General features: G+C 33.1%; 1 long non-coding RNA gene across 4 annotated transcripts; it reads right to left on the bottom strand.

Moving 5' to 3' along the window:
- Nucleotides 1-7,047: 7,047 nt before the first annotated feature.
- LOC112652335 (uncharacterized) lies at nucleotides 7,048-22,833 on the bottom strand. Of its 4 annotated transcripts, none has more exons than XR_003131373.3 (5): nucleotides 22,500-22,833; nucleotides 19,235-19,344; nucleotides 12,150-12,311; nucleotides 8,673-8,783; nucleotides 7,048-8,514 (listed from the first exon to the last, which is right to left on the bottom strand). It is a non-coding gene; the product is annotated as an uncharacterized LOC112652335 (long non-coding RNA). The 4 variants fall into 4 exon arrangements; XR_003131374.3 differs by having other exon boundaries at nucleotides 22,533-22,817; XR_007401815.1 differs by lacking the exon at nucleotides 8,673-8,783 and having other exon boundaries at nucleotides 22,500-22,817.
- Between the last annotated feature and the right edge of the window lie 707 nt (nucleotides 22,834-23,540).

Here is a 23,540-nt window from a genome sequence, read left to right as displayed (position 1 = left end):
CTGCCTAGGGATAAAATCCCTAGGTCACGTCATATAAAAAATGAAAAGTATAAAGATATGAATGTGAACAAAATTACATAACTATTAAAATCAATATATGCAATAGTGCCAAAAACAAAATTTTAAGATATCAATTTTGATATATGTTTGACATATATTCACTTAGAACAATGCCTTTCTCATAAACTCTCTCAAAGAAAGTTAACTAGAGTTCTGTTGGATTCAATAGTTAGGTCATTACCTCACTAACTTAAGTATACCTTTCTACAATCTTTCTGACAAAAAAAAAATTATTTCTCCAGTATACGTGAGACTACTAACTAAAGTCCATTTCTTCCTCTTACAAGGGATACAGCTATGCTACATTTTTTTTTTATGCTACATTTTTTAACTTGTTTTGCATTTAGTTTCAGCCAGGTATGTAAGTTCTAACCAATGTTCTATGAACAGAAAATACATATGATTTTGAGTACTGGGTAATAAAAAGCCCCTATACTTGTGCCACTTAGAATGTTTTCCTCTTCTGACAATTATTTCAAGGGTGGATTTGCATGCCATGTTTAGAGGATAACAGAGCAGTTTTACTCTGTGCCCCAAATGAACATGCAAAGTCAATCTGCCCCAGCCTACAATATTAAATGAGAAAGAATTAGATTACTCTTAGAATAGTTAATATTTGGATTTGGATACTATATTAATTATGGTTCTTCGGAGAAGCAAAACCAACAGGATATATGTATCCTATTTATTGATTTACTATAAAAATTGGTTCATGCAATTATGGAGGTGAGGTCCCACACCTGCTGTCTGCAAGCAGGAGAACCAGAAAACTAGGTGGTGTCATTCTGTCCAAGTCTAAAGGCATGAAAACCAGAGAAACTGATGGTGTTAAAGACCCAAGAATGCAAGGTGTCAGGGTCATTGATATAAGTCTCCATTACAATCCAAAGGCAGAGAACTGGACATGCCAGTGTCAAGGGCAAGAGAAAATTGAGGTTCCTACTCAAGGAGAGCAAATTTCTTTCTTCTCTACCTTTTCGATTCAGGCCCTCAATGGATTGGACGATATCCACCTAAAATGGTAAGAGCAATCTTCTTTACTCAGCCTACAGTTTCAAATGCTAATCTCCTCTGGAAACACCCTCACAGACACACCCAGAAATAATGTTTTACTGGCTACCTTGGCATCACTTAGCCCAGTCAAGTTGGCACATAAAATTAACCATTATAGACACTATATTTTCTCGAAGTCTACATTATTCTAATACCACTTATTCCCTGAACAAAAACTTACAATAACTCCTAATCTGGGGATGCCTGAGTGGCTCAATAGTTGAGTATCTGCCTTCTGCTGGTGCATGATCCTGGTCTGGGGATTGAGTCCCACATTAGGCTCCCTGCGGAGCCTGCTTCTCCCTCTGCCTTTGTCTCTGCCTCTCTCTGTCTTTCACAAAAACATAAATAAAATCTTTAAAAAATAATAATTCCTAATTGGAAGTTACACTCCAAAATCAAAACATTTTTGTCCAATTCTGCCTACCACATTTTAAGCAAAACATGGACTACTGAGCATGCATTCAGATGAATAATCAGATAGATAATGGACTTAATATAAGATATTGAAGAGCTAAATACTATTCAACTTGAAAGTAAAGCAAGAGAGCTCATGACTCTTACTTGTTCACTCATTCAATTTACTGATTGCCTACACATCTATATTTTAATTCCTTGTGCTAGAATTGAAAAGATGATTTAAGCAATATATTTGTACCAAAAAGCAGATACCATTGTGAGTAGAATAAGATTGAATAAATGATTATGATAGATAATCTGAGCCATGCAGAGAACTACCACTTGGTAGAAGTAGTGAATAACACAGCCAAAGTTTGAGGTTTGAGGAATTTTTACATAGGTAATACTTAAGTTTATTCTTGTAAAATATATTGCAACTCAAGCTAAACCAGGCCCAGATGGGCCACTGAAACAGACAAAGTAATACATGAAAAGCATAAAACAGTGTTCTTCAAATATTTTTCAGTGCTGTCATATGGAAGAAAGCACAGAATTGTTTTTGCTTTGTTCAGAAATATCAGTAAGAGTGTTTTCTGTGAGATATTTAACAGAATGTGTAAAGCCAGTCATTTTCATGGTACTAAAACTGGACTTGGTAGTTGAACACAAAAGGGCTTAGGGAAAAGACAGAAAACACCAGGAGTGGTTTCCTAGATGACAGCAATGAAGTCAAGCAGAAAAGTGAGCTTGAACCTGGTTATTTATCAAAGAAGCCAGGCACATGGTAAGTGTGGAGACATACTTGTGGAACAAGAAATTGAAGAACTATTCATTTTAAGAGCAAGATCAAAGCAGATAAAGAAGCACTGCTCTAGATTAGCTCTGGACAGTGAGCACTAAGACTTGATTGGCTTTCAAGTACTGCCAGCTAGAGCTGGGCAAACAGTCTCATAAGTGCACTGTCTTAGAAAGTTTGGAAAAATCTTTTTTTAAATATTTTATTTATTCATGAGAGACACAGTGGAGAGAGAGAGAGACAGAGACAGAGACAGAGACATAGGCAGAGGGAGAAGCAGGCTCCATGCAGGGAGCCGGGTCTCCAAGGATCAGGCCCTGGGCTGAAGGCAGTGCTAAACCGCTGAGCCACCTGGGCACCCTAGATCTTTTGATAAAAGAAAAACTTTTAATTTTTTAAATGAGTTTTCTATTCTCTGCAATATATTCCTCCCTGAAATGGGTTTAATTTTACCCTTCAAAAAAGATATGCTGGAGTCCTTCTGTGGGTATTATTTTTTGTGACTTTATTTGGAAGGGCCTTTACAGGGTCATCAAGTTCAAATGAAGTCATAGAGTGAGCCCTAACCCAATCTGTCTGCTGGTATCCTTGTAACAAGTGGAAAGTTGGACACAAAGACACACACACACAGGGAGAATGCCATGGAAAGACGAAGACAGAGATTGGAGTGATGTATCTACAGGCTAAAAAGTGCCTAGGATTAACAATAAACAACCACAAGAAGCTAGAGGAGAGCCAGGGAACAGATTTTTCCCTCCTGGTCCTCAGAAGGAACCAACTTAGCCTCCATCTTTATTGAGACAACAAATTTCTGTTGTTTAAGCCATCTAGTTTATGGTACTTTGTTGTAGAAACTCCAGAAAACTAATATAATTATAATTTAGTGAGAATTTAACATTTGATATGTAACTTGTTAGGTACTTTCTCATCACGTTATTTGTTATAACTTTAAGGTATATTAAACATAGCAATTAGCACATATAAAATTTTCTAATTTAGAATTTTACATAAATGAAATCAAACTTTTCCCAATAATTTTGATATTTCTTTATCAATAGCTCATTTCTGTAACTCTTTCTTTACCTCTTTCTTGTTTTCTTTTTTTTTAATTTGTCAGATTTTGATATCACAGTCACAATAATCTCATAAAAAGAGTCAGTCAATCATCCCTTCTCTTCTATTTTCTAAAATGTTTTGAAAATTTATTTCTTAAATGTTTAATAAAATTCACCACCAAAACCCTCTGGACCTTGAATTTTTATTTTTGGAGATATTTTTTGGAACAAATTTAATTTCTTCAATAGATATAGAGCTATTTAAATTTGGGGGTGAGAAGGAGGTTGTGTGAATTTTGATAAATTGTATTTTTTAAGAAGTATGTCCATTCATATAAGTTGTCAAATTTGTTGGCATAAAGTTTTTCGTAATATTTGCTCATTACATTTTAATTCCTGCAGCAAGTATATGATAGCCCTATCTATATGATTTGTGTTCCCCCTTTTTCCTTAAGTAAGCTTTATAAGCATTTGTTTTATATTTCAATGTTTATTTTTTTGCATTTTAATTAATTGCCTATCAATCTTTGGTTCTTAATTAGAATGCTTAGACCATTAACTTTTAATATAATTATTGATACAGTTGAATATAGGTCTCATATTTTATTGCAATTTTCTGTTTGTCCCCTCTAATTTTGGTTGTTCCATTTTACCATTTATCCCTCCTTTTGGATAAGTTGATCCTTACATTTAATGTATCTGTTGACTTTTGTAGCCATATCACTTTGCATAATTTTTGTTACTCTAGAAATTAAAATATACATATTCAAATATTCAGTCTAAGAGTTAATGTTGCACTACTTCAACAAAATGTAGGAAGTCTGCCACCATATGTCTATTTATACCCTCACTAAGCTTGATCTTACAGTTGTTAAATCTATTATATATAACACGTTGAAAGCCCCACAGGAAATGTTATATTATTTGCTGTCAACTTGTATCCTTATTTTAAAGAAATTAAAACAAAAATATTCTACTATACATAGCTGGATTATTTATTATTTCTGGTCTTTCTTCACTCCTAAAGATCCAAGATTCTCTCTCGTATCATTTTCCTTCAGCCTGAAGAACTATCTTTAACATTTCTTGTAGAGTAAGTTTGCTGGTGGCAAGTGCTCTTATTTTCTCATTCATCTCAAAATCCATTTTTATTTCACCTTCATTCTCCTAATGCACTCAATTACTCCAAATTTTTCTTTCCTCTACAACTTGACTTTATGTTTACTTTTATCATAAAAACATAATTCTAAGATCTCAGGTAGTTACTTTTTGTATTTTGTTCGTATTTTGTTCAGAGTTGGTGGTAATCAGCAGAAAAGGCTAAAGAGACTTAAAACAGCCATACAAGATATGTATCTCTATATAAACTTATTTTTGTAAAGAGTGACATGGAAGTGCAGTGATGAAAGTGTAGGTTTCCAATATGGAAAAAAGCAGGCAGGGGCCATTCACAATGAAAATCCACGTGGAGAAAAATGAAACTTGTCACCTTAACCCACAGCATACATAATGAATGCTCTACATGGGTCATTTATTTACATTTAAATACACGTAAATACATTTACATTTAAATATATTTTTAGATATAACATGTTATCTTCATAGAGTATAAAAATATTTTTTTAAATGCAAAAAGTACTAACTATAAATGAGAAAAAACTAATAAATTGACATTATAACTAACAGATGTCTATCAAAAAATAGCAATTAATAAGTGAAAAGGTAATCCCCAGGGTGGGAAAATATATGAAATATAAATATATAACAAATGATTCATTGTCAATATATAAATAAATCTATCATTTATACCACACACACATACATGTATCTGTATATACATAAAGCACTCATATGTAATATATATTACATAATATATGATCTATATATTATCTGTGCATATGTCTATAAACAGATAATATGCAAAACTGTCCTACAAAATGTAGACAACTCAGAAAAATGATGAAAATACTTGAATACTTCAATAAATACTTAATAAATAAATCCTTAAATACTTCATAAAACATAATTTCCAATGAATAATAAGCATTAGAGAATGTATTGAACTTCATTAGTTATTAAGGCAATGCAAACCAAACAACATACACAATATACACACACAGAATGATACCACTTGTCATCCAGAAGAATACTTAACTGTATTAGTTAACTATGGTCATAATAATACTATGTAAGAAATAACCATATAATATCAGCATCATACAACAGTGAGCATTAGTTCAGGTTTCAGGCCAGCTATAGGCCAGCTAGTCTAAGATAGGTTCCATTGAGTAGCTCTGCTCTGCTCCTCATGTCTTTCATCCTTCTCCTAGGATCCACATGATTAACTTGGATATATATTTCTTGTGTGAATTACTGAAGCACAAGAGAGCAACCCAACCAGGCAATTATTTCTCATTACTGTACTCACATTGTAAAACTAATATTTCATTGACCAAAGCAATACATATTGCCAGGACTAGAATCTAATGGCAGGAATTTATGGTCTATTCATTGAAGTGAGGGAAATAATGTATCTTTATTAATCTAATCTACTGCAGTAATAACATCAAGTGATGGTGAGTATATGAATTATCTAGAACTCTCACAATGAAGGTGGAAGTGTAAATTGGTGTATCTACTTTGAATAACTATTTGATACTATCCGAAAAAAAAAGGGATAAGTTATATTTTTGACCCAGTAATTCTACTTAAGTTATATACCAAAAAATGTATTTATGTGTGTATGTATATATATATATATATATATATATATATTTATAAATGTTAATTTTAACTATATGTAATAGCTAAAGTATAATATGTATGTAAAATTCTGCATATTCATATTATGGAATAATGGAATACTATCAAACAATGAGAATAAATGAATGATTGCCTTATTGAACAACACAGATAAATCTTGGAACATTATATTGAACAAAAGAAACAAAATGCTGTTTATGAAATGCTTCTGTTTATATAAAGTTCAAATACAGGTAAGAATAATTCAGGATGTAAGAGGATAGGCTAATGATTACCTTTCAAAGAAAGATTTGACTGAAAGGAGGGGAATGAGAAGCTTCTTAGATACTAGTAAGGTTCTGTTTCTCCATCTAGGTGTTATTTTTTTTTAATGTTTTGCTTTATTTTGTTTGTTTTGTGTGTGTGTGTGTGTGTGTGAAAATTCATGAAACTGATCATTTAATCTTTATTGTTTTCTGTATGAATGTGTACTTCAAGAACCATTAAAATGAAAAAGAAAAGATTGATAAACACAAACTGGGATAAAAGTAAAAATAAAAGGAAGCTTTGGATGGTAATTTGGAGAAGCACAGAAGATAATGCAATGCTATTGGCAAAGTTCCAGTTAAGTTAGATTGTAGACTGATGGGTATTCATTTTACTGTATTTTTTTTCACTATATAAATATATGTATATTGACTATTTGCATACCAACTATTACACAGTAATTAAAAATCATGTGATTGCATAATATAATAAAAAAGAAAAAGAACCTTGTGACTGCACCAAGTAGGTTCTCAAAATAGTTATGAAATAAATAACTAAACAAGATTAATTCGTTTTATATGTTTGTATGATAATAAATCATATTATTATTGTATATTTCATTACATTAAAAATAATAATACACTTAATATTTTACAATGTTTTAATTTGCTTTACATTAAATTGTAAACATCCATTTTTCAGTTTTTTGTTGTTGCCACAAAAAGATACAGTCATATGAGTAGGTCATACTTCATTTATTAATCTACTGAAGAGAAAAAGCACAAACCATGATGCAATAAATTTAAACTCTTCTATATGGAAGCCTATATTGTCCCATTGATATGAATGTGTTTGTGATATTAATTTCTAAGGATGAGAGTGTGGCAAAGAACATATAATGCTTAGCAATTAATAAAACATCCTCCAAAATGATGTAGCAACTCAGTTCACATTCCACCAACAGTAAAAGATAGAGGCTTTCTTTCTCCCTGCCAACAATATAAGACAGACACATATAATTAACACTATTGTTGAAATGAAGAAAAAACTCCGTTTCATATTTTTTGGTAGAATGTGAACATATATTCTGATATAAAGAAATATAGATAAGTGGATAGACAAATAGACATGTACTTTTTAAACTCTATTTTAACTTTATTATAAGTGAAATTAATCATTTGTTTTGTAGTTCATTTTTTTTTGCTCTCATTTTATTTGGGGTGTTCCTTTTTACTGATGATTTATTGTTGTTCCTTTCATAATAAAAATTGGCATTTTCTCTCTTTTATTCACAGTACTAAATTTTTTAGTTTATCTTCTAGAATTTTCGTGATGATTTTATTTCAGTATAAGGCTCTCTTTTTGGAATATGTGTATTTGTTTCCACAATCTGAATGATTATCTAGTAGTTGCCTTTTTTCTTTAAAATTTTGATTCAGCCCAACTTATTTTTTCAATCCAGCTTCATTTTACTTTTCAAATGGCTAGCCATCTAATACAAGTACTGAATAAGACATTAATATAATCTCCACTAATTTAAAAGATGTATTAATACTTTAAATGTATATACTTTATATCCCAAAATCTTCATTTTAAGATAGTTTTAAATATATCATGATTATGCAATTCTTCTTTACTTTGTGCTTAGAAAAAATACAGCCATTTCACGTAAAAAAAATTGAACTTATCGTGAAAAGTATATAGTTGTACATCATCATATTCAATACATACTTCCATTTCCCCACCCTTTATTCTCCTGTATTTTGAAAGCCTTCACTTGAAAGTTTGGTGACAATATACAAACATCTAACGTTGAAAAGGAAATGATAGGCTCATAATGAATTTTGTAGGTGCTCAGGAAACATTTTTTTCAGCCTCATTATTAGGTTTACTTTTTTTTATTTGTAATATACCTATGGAGGAAATAAAGCCTCATCAGTAACATAGATATAGAATCTCTATTCTTACATATGCTTTTTCATCTGATACTGAAAAGCAGTCTTGAATTCATTTCAGAAATGTTTACAGCAAATCTAACTGACAATACATATTCACCAATGTAGAAATCACCTTGAAATCTTGTGTTCTTGCTATGTAAAAAATATTATTTTCTTCCTTTCGTGATAGTCAGTTTAGAAGAAGCTATATAATAGGAAACAGGGAAAGTAATGAAGATTATATAGTTTGTATCAGTAAATGGGTTGAAAATGTTTTTGATTGAAACTTTCTTTATAAATACTATTTGGGATTTCAATAAGGGCATATTGCAAATGTCACTCAGTACACTCAGCAAATGTTACCTTCTATCACTGAACACAACTCAGGCTCCAATGTGATTTGAGTAAAAAGGAATCATGAGGGAATAGCTCGTCAGTGACACTTTAGCTTTTCAGTCTTGATTGATTTCGATACTGAAATTGAGAACAATATTGCTGCATTTGTAAACAAAGTTTACTTCTAGTTTTATGTAGCTATTAAGGGTTTTCCTTTAACATTCAGGAAATTATTGCTTCTTCCACTGAAGTCTGTATTTCATTTTTATACCATAATAGATTTTAAAACTGAATAAGCCGCTCTGATATCCTAACTGTTCCTATGGGCATTAGTTGTATTTCCATGAAATCAACTTCTTCAAGAATCCTTTAGTAGGAAGTCCCTCTCCTTTTCCAAATCCATGTACTCTTAATACAACTGGTGACTGCCCCCATCATCAAAGATATGGATATAGGAAAATCTGGGAAAGCTTTCTTTTGCATTTGCTCTTTCACCCCATTACTGACTCTTAATAATAAAGGCTCATATCTAAAACAATCTGTACAATAACAGAGTTTTCCAATGACAAATTATATAAAAATATGTTGATTCAGTGATGAAACAAATCAAGTTATTCAAAGCCCTATTCTCTATAACCACTATAAACCAGATAAATGTCCACAGATTATTCTTATGTGTGATTCTTTTCATTCACATTCTGTTATCAAAATATTTAATTAGAGCAAATAAATTGTGATTATTTTCAAATTACACTAATAAATAACTCAGGACTTTTGGATTACTCTAGTTTCTAGTAAAGATTCAATAACCTAGGCCATTCTTAGGCAATCATTAAAATCAGCATCCTGATATTCATATATTGCAAGTGGTTGGGTAGTGGCCAAGGGATGCCACTCAAGAAACAAAATCAGAGAGCTTCATAATCTTATCGCAGAAAAATCTCTGAGCCTCCTATTCATATAATCAACCACCTTCATCCTACTTTTAATTATTACTGGCTGCTAGTTAAGGGTTGCTTTTAGCTCCTAAAGGCTGCTATGTAGTACTCACACATGGCCTTCCATTTTTAAAGTCAGTTAAGATGTACAGAACCTTTTTTTTTTTTTTGCATATTTCTGGCTTCCCATTCTGCTACTAGCTAGAGAAATACCTCTGCTTTTAATAGGTTAATGTAAATAAATTAAACCCACCTAGATGATTTCCTCTGAGTAACTCAATGTTGACTGGTTAGCAACCTTAACTATATCTGCAAAACCCATTTTGATATGAACATAGCATAATCATGGGCAAGAGGGTCTCCATATTTATCATCATTGGTATTAAGGAGAAACATCTTGGGTGATGATTTTAGAATTAGCCCACCACAGATATTGATCCCCCATCTCCTACTAGGCATAAAGAGGCGATGCTCTAATTCTACTGTCAGGAAAATGTCAATGAATCTAAACAGCTGGTCTTCAATCTCTGCCCAGCAGAAACGGATGGTGTTATTATTCACCTGCCAGGGTACTTTCGTGGAAGTCTAGCAAGGGAGCTGAACTGCCAACTACACTTAGTAAGGTAGTAAAGAGGTGGGCTAGTCAGCACTTCATGTACCCTGCCCTGGTACCAGCAGGACCTGGTGAGGAGCTGAGTCCCAACTCCCATCCAGCAGCAACAGGATAAAATGAGACTGTGAGGGAAGGCTACTCAGCACTCTGGTCTCTACCTACACTGGATCTCTGATAAATCAACATGGCCCATTGTGATAGTCCCTAAATGTTGAATAGATCATTTGGGATTTCTAGAGCTGACACTTTATCTTGTCTGTTTGTTTGTTTGCTTGTTTGTTTATTTGTAAGTGATTCTTTCCTTATCTTGTAAAAATTTTGTAAGGAGTAACTACAAATGTCTAATGAAATTTTAAAAGTCTGCACATAGTTTTTAATAGCATGCTACAGCAAATAAAACAGAAAGGACAAATATTGACATTGTAAATACCTGTGGATTCTACTACCAAAAAAAGATTTAAGTCACAAATCTTTAGTCTCAGGAAACAAATAAAATGACATTTACAGATATGTTCAGTAACTTGATAATCAGTCTTAAAATATCTCATTAGTAAACTCAGTTGGTCACCCCTCAGCTTAAAATAATGTCTTAAAAAATAAAATTGTGGGGGATCCCTGGGTGGCTTGGCAGTTTAGTGCCTGTCTTTGGCCCAGGGTGTAATCCTGGAGTCCTGGGATCGAGTCCCATGTCGGGCTCCCTGCATGGAACCTGCTTCTGCCTCTGCCTGTGTCTCTGCCTCTCTCTCTCTCTCTCTCTGTGTCTCTCATGAATAAATAAATTCTTTAAAAAATAAATAAAATAAAATTGTCTTTAATAAAATCTTTAACATTTTGTATTTTATGCCAAGAAATGAAGAAATCTAGAGTAACTGGCAGATTTTTTTCTAAGTTAATAATTTGAGTAGGGTCCCTGGGTGGCGCAGCGGTTTAGCGCCTGCCCTTTGGCCCAGGGCGTGATCCTGGAGACCCAGGATCAAATCCCACATCGGGCTCCCGGTGCATGGAGCCTGCTTCTCCCTCTGCCTGTGTCTCTGCCTCTCTCTCTCTCTCTGTGTGACTATCATAAATAAATTAAAAATTAAAAAAAATAATTTGAGTAAACCACACCAATATGATACGAATAGAAGTAAATATATTCAGGAATGTTAAAATCCTTTGAGAGATTTGAATATCCACCACCACCCTCTACCACCAACATAAATCAATGAAAAGAAAAGTTAAAGATTTCATGATGCATTCTGTTATCTATATATGATGGCTGCATTTTCAGTTTATTTACTGGGTGAACATAGCAGTGTCCTCAAATTTTATGAATGAGGAGAAAACTACAGCCTAGAAAAGATCAATGCTTCAATATCAGTTGACCTGAAACAAAGACAGGGGTACAGTATAATAGCATGAATATTTCTTTATTTTACTACGAACTAAATTATTCAGTTAGACACAGTTAAAAATAGAAGCTAGCCATAAGTTACTGTAGTGAAGAAGAATATACTTTTTTCCCCACTTTCTGATCAAATTATGTATATGGAATAATAACTTTCTAATTTTAATCCTATAAGAATAATGTACTTAGATTTAGAGGATATTTCAGCATTAGTCTTTTCATATTTATGTAGAGGGTCAGAATGCCTAATAACCCATAAATATAATATTAAACTAGATAGTTTTTTTTTACATGTTGTAGTTTATTGATACTGTATTATGACATCTAACACTTTCAAGATTATAGGCTGTAAATCAGTCCCAGATTAACTAAATTAAATCTTCTTATAGATTACTGAGTATGTAAATTCAGCTATCATCTGAACGAATGGTCTAGAAAGGCACAGATAGAAAACACCTGAGAGAGAAGGCTGTAAGGACAAAGCATGTAAAAAAATCATATAAGCTGTCAGCATCTAGAAAAATTGTTCACTGTTTTTGACAAGCAGGTCAATGGTGAATACTCACCTTTTGCCTTTTGGACTTAAAAATATATATAGTCAGCAAGTTGGCAGTTCTTAGTCACTATGTAATTCAATGAGGAACCAGGAGAAATACAGTTTCTTGTCTTTTACATTGTGCTTTACAATTTCAGAATATCTCAAAACACTTGAGCTTGACCTTCATATTCTCATTGTTACAGGACCAAAAAAAAAAAAAAAGTGAAATAAACAAAACCAAGCTTTCGTTGCCTCTTAAAATAACAATTTCATAGTGATTTAGCAGAGAAAAAATACTCAGAAATTAAATTTATTTTATTCAAATATAGCTCCATTTTTCTCCACATAAAAATGCCTACTTCTTTGTAACTTATTTGAGATATTACCCAAATGTTTAACATAGTAAGCAGAAAAGCCCCTCATATTGCCAGCTGCAGTAATAAAAACAAGCTAGAAAGTCAATACTCTGACTTTGTTAAAATCTCTATATGTATTTATTTCCAAAATAATAACCGCAGAGGACAGGAGGGGTAAACTGAGAGGAAATCATCTCTAGATGTGCTGTATAATATGGTAGCGATGAGCTATTGAGCAATTGTCATATTATTAGTCCAAAATGAGTTATGCTTAAATGGAAATACATAGTAGATTTTGAAGACTTGGTTTGGAAAAGAGAGTATAAATTTCATTAATAATGTTATAGTAATTAAATGTTGAAGTTATATTTTGAACATATTGAATTAAATATTTTATTAAAATTCATTTCACTTTATATCAGGTAACTACAAAATTTAAAACTGCATATGTGGCTTTTGTTTCTGGCTCATGTTATATTTCTGTTGGACCATGCTGGTCTATAGAAAACTCATAGTTCTTCTAATTACAAGTTTCTTTAACAGGTTTACTCTAAAACCATCTTCCCAATCACCATAATCCTAGGAAAAAAATATGGAGGCAGAATGTAATGTTTCTTTATTGCATTTTTGCTCTCCTACTTTTTTTTTTTTTTAATTTTACCTGTTTATTTATCTGTTTCCCATTGTGAACTCCCAAGGGTGGAACACTTCTCTTTGAATTTCTTTTCTTGTTTTAAGAATTTATTTATTTATTTGAAAGCAAGAGACAGAGAGAGAACAAGCAGGGGGAATGGCAGACAGAAGGAGAGGAGAAGCAGACTCCCCACTGAGCAAGGGAGCCGGATGCTGGGATACAGTGCCCTATCCCGGGACTCCTAGATCACTACCTGAGCCTAAGGCAGATGCTCAACCAACTGAGCCACCCAGGTGCCCTCTCTTTGCATTTCTAAGAAGTAAGATTACATTTGCACACAAAAGTTACAAAATAAATACATGTTGAATCAATGTCTCCAACTCCCAATTTCTATTTTATTTTATTTGGAATGTTATGTATTTATTTATTTCCTTATTTGTGTATGCCTGTCTCTCCTCACTAGAAAGTAAGCTCCTGGGCAACCCGGGTGGCTCAGCGGTTAAGCATCTGGCTTCGGCCCAGGGCGTGATCCTGAAGTCCTGGGATCGAGTCCCACATTGGGCTCCCTGCATGGAGCCTGCTTCTCCCTCTGCCTGTGTCTCTGCCTCTCTCTCCCTCTCTCTTTTTCTGTGTCTCATGAATAAATAAATAAAATCTTTAAAAAAAAAAGAAAAGAAAGTAAGCTCCCTAAAGTCAAGGACTTGGTTTGCTCTAATTAATTGCTATTATATGACTCTAGAGTCTAGAATACTGCCTGACACAAAGGATGCTCAAAAGTGTCTGTTGAAGAAGTGAAAGTAAATGGTTTGAAAAGAGCTAGACAGAGTGAAGAGTCAGTTCCAGCTGGGAAGGCAAATATCTTCCTTTTCCTTTCTATATACATAATGAGATTTTATTTTCCAAATCATCCTAGTTAAGAAGATAGCCTACTAGCTTTTCTTTCTTGATGGCAGAAATCTTTTTTTTTTTTTTTTTTTTTTTTTCTGTTCCAATCATCTGCTCTTATATGGAACATTATCTCATACTTGTCTGTTTTCAGGGTCAGGTTATAAATGCCAATTAAGGCAAAGCACTTTTACAGGAAATTGCCACACTGTTGTTTTCATGTGAATAAAGTTGTCCCAACTATGCCCTACTTCTGTTTTGTGTAAGGCCAGCCTTCAGTCCCTCGAACAAGGAGAATGTCTTTTAATGAATATCTGTAATTATCAAACAATATATTCTTGAATGAATTATTGAAGTTTTTCACAAAATATCAATGGTATACTTAGGGTGATTGGGAGAAAGGGAAAGGGTGTTAGCATAGCAGTCATCAATAAATACAAGTGGGCTAAAATAAATAACATGTATTAATTTTCTAAATATAAGCTAATATACCTTCTTATGCGTGTTTGATATTGAGTCTCACATCTATGGATAAAGAGAATATTGATTTTCATTACATCATAGACTTCTTGAAAAAAAGATAAAAATTAGTTTTTTAGAAAAACAGCCAGGGTAAATAAAAAAGGCAAAGCAAAAAACTATGGACTATGACAATTTCTTTATTTTAGAAAATAAAACTTCTTTGAAGTCCTAAAACCTTCATGTTACCTATCAAAGAAAGACAGATATGTTCACCAATCACTTTTAAAAAATGACAATCTCAGGCAGAAGAATCAACCTTAACATATAAGACCATGAATATTTCTAGGAAGAGTGTCAGATGCTAAGGATCAACTCTTTATTCAATTCTGAATTGTCACTGTGACAACTAATGTGACTTATTCAAAATGCAATGCTTTACAATTCAATAGTGATATTACTAAAATATATTACAAAAAATGAAAATAATCCTATGATGCATGTAGCTATTTAATTTATATATACATTATCCATATAGAGAGAGCTCAACCCTCTGCAGTAAAATTGACTTCTCAACTTTCCTGATTTCCCAAAGATTATTCCCTACAATTCAAATACTAAAAAAAAAAAAAAAAAAAAAAATACTATAGAATTTTCAAGGCCCTAAATTAGATAAGCTCCCACATTCTAGTCCATACCAAGGAAGTTTAAGAATTATTAGATGGCAAAAGCTATAGGTAAAATTTTCCTACTAAAATAATAATAAGAGCGAGTTTTCCAATGGCAGTTGAAATGATTTCACCAATAATTATACTGTCCAGATGAATGGCACACAGATAGTAAACTCATGGAAGAAAATGATTGATTATTCAAGGGAAGGAATTTCTGTCCAGCAAGTTCTTATAACTAGAGCCAATATGGCATGCACCTTCCTGCATAGATCTTTCCTAACTGCTGCCACTTAGCTGATAAGAGTGCACTGTGGTAAAAAGAGCTCCATATTTCTCTTCTACTCCTAACTCTGGCACTAATTAGTTTGTGAACATGAGCAAAAAACCTTACCAATATGCATTTCTCATCTCTTATCTGAAAAATTATTGGGACAGAATAAAAACTCACTAATGTTAATTTTTAGATGTAAGAATCTATGGCAAACAAACAAAAATAAATAAAACAAAAGGAAAGAAAACAGAACAAAAAATGGAAAACCCCTTTTTTTACCACAGATATTTACAAAGTTAATTTAAGAGCTTTCATGAGTATTTTACAGGATATATACTCAACAATAAGTTAGAGAATGTCATTTGTTTATTTGATTGGTTATTTTCTGGCATGACTCTTTAATCTTGCTTATTATAGAAATGATCATACTCATTTAATAATGTTAGTAGTTTTTATCTGATTAAAAATTAAAATAAAATTGTAGATTAAAAATGTAGCAGTTATATGAGCAGCTCGACACAACAAATTTGGTAACCTAGATGAAATAGACCAATCCCTTGAACTACACAAGCTGCCAAAATTCACAGAATAGGTCATCTGAACAGGCCTATGTCTATTGAAGAAATTGAGTCAATAATTAATAACTTCCCAAAACAAATAGCATCAGGCCCACATAGGGTCACTGGTGAATTCTACTAAACATTTAAGAAAGAAATTATACCAATTCTCTATAATGTCTTTCAGAGAATAGAAGCAGGGGAACAATTCCTAACTCATTTTGTGAGACAAGAATCACACTATTAAAAACTCCTAAAATATGACAAAAAAACCTAGATAAGTTTGTGTATAGTGATGATTTTTTAGATGCAACAAAAAAAGGCACGACCCATGAAAGAAACAATTGAAAAGCTGAACTTCATTAAAATTAAAAACTTCTGCTCTGTGAAAGACAGTGTCAAGACAATGAGAATATGAGCCTCAGCCTCAGTCAAAAGACACACCAGATAAAGGACTGTTACCCAAAATATACAAAGAACTATTAAAATTCAACAATAAGAAACAAAAAATCCAATTAGAAAATGAGCCAAAGACCTTAACAAATGATTCACCAAATATGTACAGATGGCAAATAAGTATATGAAAAGATACATAGAATAATTTCTCATCAAGACAATGAAAACTAAAACAACAACAAAATGCCACTACACATCTATTCTAATAGCCAAAATCTGAAACTGACAACACTAAATGCTGGTGAGGACGTGGAGCAACTGTAACTCATTCACTTTTAACAGGCATACAAAATGATACCACCAGTTGGGAAGACAATTTAATGTGTTTTTTTTTTTTTTTTTTTTTTTAATGAAGTTAGACACACTCTAACCATATGATCCAGCAATTGAGCTCTGTGGTATTGACCCAAAAGAACTGATAATTTAGGTCTACACAAAAGTTTGCACATGAATGTTTACAGCAGCTTTATTTGTCATTGCTAAAACGTAGGAACAACTAAGATGTCCTTTAGCAGGTGAATGGATAAATTGTGGTACATCCAGACCACAGAATAGTATTCATTGCTAAAGAGAAATGGGTTATCGGCCATGAAAAGTCATGGAGAAACTTTGCATGCATATTACTAATCAAAAGAAACCAATCTGAAAAAGCTGCATACTTTGTAATTCCAACTATATGACATTATATAAAAAGTAAAACTAGAATGACAGTGTTTTCATTGTCAGTGATCCGTGGTTCCCAGGAATTGGGAGTAGTAATAGGGGTGAATAGTCAAAACACAGGGGTATTTAGAGCAGTTAAAATATTCTGTATAATACTATAATGGTAGATACATATTATTACACGTTTGTCCAAACACATACAATGTACAACACCAAGAGCGAAATTTCATGGAAACTATAGACTTGAAATGATTATGATGTGTCAGTGTAGATAGACCAATTGTAACAACTGACACTCTAATTGGGAGATGTTGATATTGAGGGGGGCTGTGCATGTGTGGGCAGAAAGTAGATGGGGAATCTCTACATCTTCCCTCAATTTTTCTGTGAAATGGAAACTTCACTAAAAATCCCTTTAAAAGAGGAGTGTAGTTATTTATTTTGCATATATAAAGATATATTTTATTAATTAACTTCAAAGTCAAGGTGGTAAGAAATCTTGATTAAAACACTCAGCTGTGAGAAACAGTACTGTTAAAAATTGAATCAGCAACAATGGAACATTTGCCTTTGCTCAAAGGATCTGAACAATTGGGGTCACTTTGACCTACTGAAGTAGCCTCAATTTCCAACCTCAGTTTTTCAGATAAAAGTAATTTTGGAGGTTCACTTTCTTGATTTTTTTTAAATTATTATTTTCACAGCATTCCTCACTTATCTTAACTTTGTAGTTGCTGAAGAAACAGAACCCAAAGTCTTACTATTAGTGCTGCTGGTAATCAGACTATACAGAATTTTAATATTCTAAAAGAATATTTCCAAGTAGATGTGGGCAAGGCCACATAATTTGAGCAATTATTTCCTTACCAGTGACTTCCTTAGCTCTGCTTTGTTTCTCCTGCCTCCTGGATAAGACTACAGTGATAAACAATTCAGAGCTGTTTCATGTTTCTCTAATTGCTCCTTAGAAACAGCTGTTAGGAGCAGCCCAGGTGGCTCAGCGGTTTAGTGCCGCCTTCAGCCCAGGGCATGATCCTGGAGTCCTGGGATCGAGTCCCATGTTGGGCTTCCTGCATGGAGCCTGCTTCTCCCTCTGCCTATGTACTTGCCTCTCTCTCTCTCTGTGTCTCTCATGAATAAATAAATAATAAATAATCTTTAAAAAAGGAAACAGTTATTAGGTACAAACAAGCCCTATTAAAAGCCCATCCTTTTTATTTATCTGGCCATTGTTCCCCATTGAAAGTGCTTTTCCTTGCTGCAGAAATTTAATAATTTAATAATCCTAACTTTGACTGCAGGTGCATTCTTGGTGGTATTTACCAGATAGGCTTTCTGTCTATCTTAAGAGGGTGGTAGACATTTGTTGATTGCCTCTTAAGTTCCAATTCTCTTTCCTCCATCAACATTTTTTTATCTTCCCTTTCTTGGCTACAGGGCTTGAGTGGGGTTGATTGCCTGAAACAAACGTCCCTAGCCAATAAAAATTGATTCAACTCAATGGAAATAAGTAATCTCCAAGATCTGAAGAGATAGCAAGAGATACGTTCTATTTTATCCTGGATTGGGAAATGTAAAAATGTATGGTCTGAACATGCTTTAGTGATGTTTCTATCCTAATAGGAGAATCTAGAATTCTAGTGTAAAAATTGACACCATTATAAGCTCAGTGAAGCTACAGACATGAAGTCCTAGAGGGTCTAATATTGTTTACTTCTGAACTTTTTAAGGTAAGTAAGCCAATAAAATCCTTTTTTAAACTAGTTGAGGTATATTTTTTTTTCTTTAAATGTACTTGAAAACCTCCAAACTCATATAATTATAAATGTAATCTGACCTCGGCCAGAGAATATGATGAAAATTCAAAAGAGATGTCAAGGGGCAGCCCAGGTGGCTCAGCTGTTTAGTGCCGCCTTCAGCCCAGTGCGTGATCCTGGAGACCCAGGATCGAGTCCCACGTCAGACTCCCTGCATGGAGCCTGCTTCTTTCTCTGCTTGTGTCTCTGCCTCTCTCTCTCTCTCTCTGTGTCTCTCTCTGTCTCTGTGTGTGTGTGTGTCTAATGAATAAATAAAATCTTAAAAAAAGAGAGATGTCAATTTTGATGACTCCATGAACCATGGTTAAATAAAACAAATTAAAGACTAGTCTGCCCGTATTTACCTTAGCCCATCCACAAGGCAAAGAAGACATAGTAATTTGGGAATTGTGTGTTTGATTGTATTCATCAATAACAGCAGAACCAGCTCTTGTCCTCTTCATGAGGCCAGGGTCTGACTCAGAATAAAATGAAAAATGTTAGCCCTGAGGGTTAAAGACTTGAGATTGTTTGCTTACTTTGGAAAAGAGAACTCTTAATAATTGTTTTTCAGTGTTGGGAGACTCTAAATGGTGAGAGCAACTACTAACTATGCTCTACCACCAAAGAAGAAAATATTTGAAAATTTTGTTAATGCTCTACTTTGAAGATGAGAAAGTGAGCTTCTGAGACTTACGTGGTCACTCATAGACTATATCTCATGAAACAAAACTGATAGTAAAAATAATAAGTACATTTTATGGTTTAGCCATTCTGTTTCAGGCCACATACACAGTTTATCTAATTTAATGAAGTATAACTATCATAATTTTGATTATACAGATGAGAAACTGAGGTACTGAGAGCAATTTACCCAATAGCACTGAAGTCATAAAAGTCAAACCTGGGAATTGAACCCATATCTCTCACCCTCCAGGGAACATATACCTACCTATAAACTATAGTACATAACTAGGATCCAAATGCTATGATTCCCCATCCAGAGATTATAAACATCTCTAAAGATGGGATCAAAGTATCAGCTTGTTTCTCAAATAAGTTATGGACACACAACCAATAGAAACATGAAATCTTTCTTAGATGATTAATTCTATAAATAATATTGTTTTACTAGTTATGTCTTGTCTTTTTCTACTTATATGTGTGAATGAGGGAGCTGGGAGTCCTTTAGTCAATAATGAATATCCACTACTTATTCTTCTTTTAGGCACTAATATTTATAATACAATTTTTTTTATGAAACCTATACTTTAGTGGGTGAAACAAACACTGTCAAGTAAAACAACAAATATATAATATTCAAAGTTATTCAAAGAAAGTAATCTGGGAATGGGGATAAAAAATGACGAGGCAGAGATGGCAATGCTATTTTGTTAGGATGACAAAGGAAGGCAAATGAAAATATAAAAACTGAGGAAAACCTTAAGTGAAACAAAGGAAAAAGTCATATAAAAATCTAAAATGTAAGAAGAGTACTTCAATTTAAGAGAATAAGGACAAAGTCCTTCAGGCGAGTATCAGTTGACAATTTGAAGGGACAGTATTGGTCCAGTGGTTAAGTAAAGGTAAGCGATATGGAGAGGTAGAAGATGAGGTGGAAAAAGTTGATAATTCATAATGTTGCATAATGGCAATTCAGGTCATATGGCTTTGTAGGACATGTTAAAATATTTAGATTTTTTTGGAGTTTTGTGGAAAGAGACTAGAGTTTCAGTTAAGTGTGATAATAAATTTTAAATCTAATCATTAATCTTAAAAAGATGAGTTGGCATTATAATTATTGCAATAGAAAATGGGATCTGCAGTGTAAAAAATTTAAATATTGTAATATTTTCTTAAAGGACAGCTGCCATTTTCTGACACATTCTACCCTTATTCTTTAAGCACTATTATATTATCACATTAGTTTTTGGTTATATAAGAAATATAAAATGGTATAAACTTTTCTACTGAAAAAAGTCGAACCCGAAAATAAGATTATTTTTAGGAAATCACAGAAAGTTTCACTGCCAAAGAGACGTTTGAGAAAGTTATATGCAGTTCAAAGCAAGAATCTATAAATATAAAGACAGCCTCTCTTGGCTGGAGTGTTCACAACAGTAGATATAATGTAGTTTTAACTTTTTGCATTCAATAGACATAATCCATTAATCCCAATGAAATATAATTTTTTCCTCTGGGTTTTGGTAGTTCTAAGCAAAATCTTCTTTAAGGTAACAGAATTTAATCTGCTATTTTGTGGCCTTATTATACTGCTTCAGGAGCTTGGACTTGAAGTCAACTGATATGGCAAGTATCAAAAGAACTCATTTCTAACACCAGAAAAAAATTTCTTCTATCCTTATCCAGACTGTATCATGATGCTGTCTCCAATTAATATATGTATCATCTAGCTCCCAGTATATTTTAGAGAACCATAGCCATACCCAGCCTTCTACACTCATAACATTTTTAAGAATTGATTATAGGTTAGGGAAAAAACTAAAACCATATATCTGTGTATTAAATATGCATATTTGTTGTACAAACTTGAAATGACTTCTGTTCTGGAAAAGATGAAATAACTTGAGAGTAAATCTCCAGCTAACTTAACTATAAAATATGGTTAAAATATAAAAACAGTGTTTGAAGGCATCGTATTTTAAACACAGTAAGCAGTATTTGGGAAATAAAGATTCTGAAGGAAAAGAAATATATTGATGTGGATGCTAACTTTCCTCTCATTCCCAGGCTTGACATTTGATTATTTACTGAATGTTCAGAGGCAAAGAGCAAAAACATACAGCAGTGGTCTAGAGTTTGTAGCAATCTCTTTGGGCTGAAGAGACAAAAATTGACACCAAGGTTTAACAACAACAACACAAAGTTTTAACTCTATGGGTCAAGGTGCAGAGAAAGAGAAACCAAAGATTTTAGCAACTTTATCATACTGGGTTGATGAAAATTGGAGTTTAGAAGCTTTCAAGTATGAGGGGGCTGAGTAAATATGCCAAACTTTCACTTCAGCCTTAGAAGTGATATCTGCTAGGAAAAAGGCAAATTGGAAAATTACCAGCATTACCTGGGCAGGTGATATGCCCATGCTTTATTTACTAGAAGAAAAATAAATTCCTTCTGGGGGAAGATACCCTCATGCAGACTTTTTTATTTTTCATATACAATGTTCAGCATATAAAGTAAAACTTATACATCATATAAGGAAACAAAATTAAAATGTCAAAAATTTTAAAAATGGACAAGTAGAAAAAAACAGATATTTAATTTTTTAAATCCCAAGGATTAGCATGTTTATTAAAAGAAAATTTAAAAATTAAGAATTTCACAAAACCCAGGAATAAATAAAAATAGCAAAAGGTTAATCCTCAAACTAAAAAATGCAATAGTTCACACTAATGTTACAACAGGTAGGTTTAACACGGCAGAAGGAAAACAAATTGAAATTAGAATACACATCAGTAACATTAATAGAGATTGAAGCAAAGCAAGAGAAGAAGATGAAAAAAGAGAAAAGGGAAAGGATGGAAAGATATGTGTATTTGAATTTGCATGAAAAGATAAAGGTAATAATGAGCAAAAGTAAAACTTGAGATAGTACTGCCCAAGAATTACCCAAAACTGATGAAATGTATTGTGATAATCCACCTTCAAGATGACTCCTGATATCCATGCCCTTGTGTTGAGTGTTGGCTGGATTTAGAGACTCCCTTCTAACTAATAAAATGAAACAGAATTAATGGTTGCTGACTCTAAGACTAGACCATAAGAGGATGTGTGGGATCTTATTTTCTCTCTCTCTCTCTCTCTCTCTCTCTCTCTGTCATTCATTTTGGGAGGAGGAGTCCGCTGCATGAAGAGGCCTACAAAAAAAGCAGGAAATTAAAGCCTCTGCCTCCTTCCATGGTCGTGAGCCTGGATGTGGATCCTTCAACTCTTAGACAGCTGCTACCCAATTGACAGTTTAACTGTAATCTCATAAGACAATCTGAACAGATCCACCCATCAAAGCAACCCCTAGGATTCTGATTTTCTGAAACTTCATGAGAAGATAAATGCTTGTTTTAAGTAACTGAATTTTTGGGTGATTTGTTATTAAGCAATGTATAATTAATACAATAGTATGGTCTAAAAAATGAAGCTGGTAGTATGACTACAAAATCCTTTGTTAAGACCTTAGAAAGAGCAAAAGTGGTACCTGCAAGTATTGTTCAGTCAGACAAAAGACTCTTAAAAGATTTTAGAGAGTACAGTTCACAGATTCTCTCAATTTAAAAAAAAATGGGCTTCTAAGAATTATAAGGACATTATTCCTTAAGAGAAATATAAGTTAGAAAAGGGCTTAGTCAAAAAAAAAATCTACTGGCACTTTTTTGTCAAACGGTGTGGACACAAATAAGATTCATGGGAGATCTACAAAGTCTGAAGATTTCCATATTCAGCAAGGTGCCAGCTTGAACTGAAAGAAACAGAAGCAGTACAAAATGAAATAGTCCTTTAGTCATCCAAAATTCTACTTGCAGGAAGTAGATGGAGGAAATTGTGCCGTGGCAAACACATACTAACTTTCATGAAAAGGAAATATGGCTCAGAAGGTGGATCAAGAAACAGAGAGTAGATTCAAGAAACATGAATTGTCATTGCCAGGTGTAGTAG

This window comes from Canis lupus, chromosome 13, assembly GCF_003254725.2.
Source record: "Canis lupus dingo isolate Sandy chromosome 13, ASM325472v2, whole genome shotgun sequence".
In the NCBI taxonomy this organism is placed as follows: Eukaryota; Metazoa; Chordata; class Mammalia; order Carnivora; family Canidae; genus Canis; species Canis lupus.
This window is presented reverse-complemented; position numbering and strand designations above follow the sequence as displayed.